Source organism: Pygoscelis adeliae, unplaced genomic scaffold, assembly GCF_000699105.1.
Source record: "Pygoscelis adeliae isolate BGI_AS28 unplaced genomic scaffold, ASM69910v1 Scaffold410, whole genome shotgun sequence".
In the NCBI taxonomy this organism is placed as follows: Eukaryota; Metazoa; Chordata; class Aves; order Sphenisciformes; family Spheniscidae; genus Pygoscelis; species Pygoscelis adeliae.
In genome coordinates, this window is record NW_008823913.1 from 1,981,581 (window position 1) to 1,982,747 (window position 1,167).

Here is a 1,167-nt window from a genome sequence, read left to right on the forward strand (position 1 = left end):
TCACGCGTCCCCGCGCTTGCTCTCCGCTAGCTGAATCCTCTCCCGCGCCGAGCCTGCCTTCCCCTGCTCGGTCTAGAAATGGGTGTTCGTTTCTCGTTCCTGGGAAGTCGTGTCCCCCCTCCCCCCCCCTTCTTTTAATCTGGCTTTCCTGTAGCTTATTCCAAGTTTGTTTTGCAGTTCTCTTTCTGCCGCGTTGTTCCTAACTGTCGGCTAATTTGGCAACAGGCAGCATAGACTAAATACCCCATTGCATAGCCACAATTATTCTGCCATGTGCAAATCCTAGCAGTCAAAATACAGCCAAAGACAGGATATGTCTCTCACTTAATTCCTGCCTCAAGGAGAAAAAGAAAGTCTGTTTTCTTACATTGCTAATTTACTGAAGGATTTAATGAGTAGTGGAATAAAGTAATAGTGCCATCCGTAAAAGTCAGTCATTCGTTCTCTCTGGGTACTAGTCTTGATTTTTTTGGAGGCAGATTCTGCTGTTTCATACTGATGCAGTGAGACAAGGGAAAATACAACTCCTACTCATTCTTCCAGATTTTGGTTGATTTGGAAGGAGCCTCGGGCATGCGTTTGTTGTTAAAGCAGTTATTCGTATTTGTAAAGCCACTAAAGGTAACTTGCAAGACCTTGTGTGCTGAACTAGATAATGTAGCTGCATCAGCGCTGGCTGTACTCTGGATCACTTGAAGTTGCATAAAATGCATTTTAAGGTTCAAATAATCACCTTTTGCACCTGCTTGTAGCAAATGATCGAAGGATTATCTTAAAACAGGCAGTTGCTATTTCTCAGGTTTGCAAGTCACACCTTTTGTTTTGGACAGATCAAAATAGGTGATGTGGTTAAAAATGAATAAATGCTTATCTATGTTAGCTGGAAGCTTGATGTCAGATTACAAACGTATTTCATGAAAATTTTGTGTTGTCCTTCCAACGTTTTTCCTGTTTCGACAGCAAGCTTATTGTAGAAAACTCTTCGTGCTAACAGTAGATCTTAAACCACAGATTAATTTCTTTACTGTTGGTCTGCTTTGTCATTTCACTCTCTGATTTAGTTCTGCCTGAGTTATAACGGACACGTGAAATAAGTATTTTTTTCTTACATAGTTGAGGAAGAAAACTTTAGGTGCCAAGTTCTATCAAAACATGAGATCCCAGAGA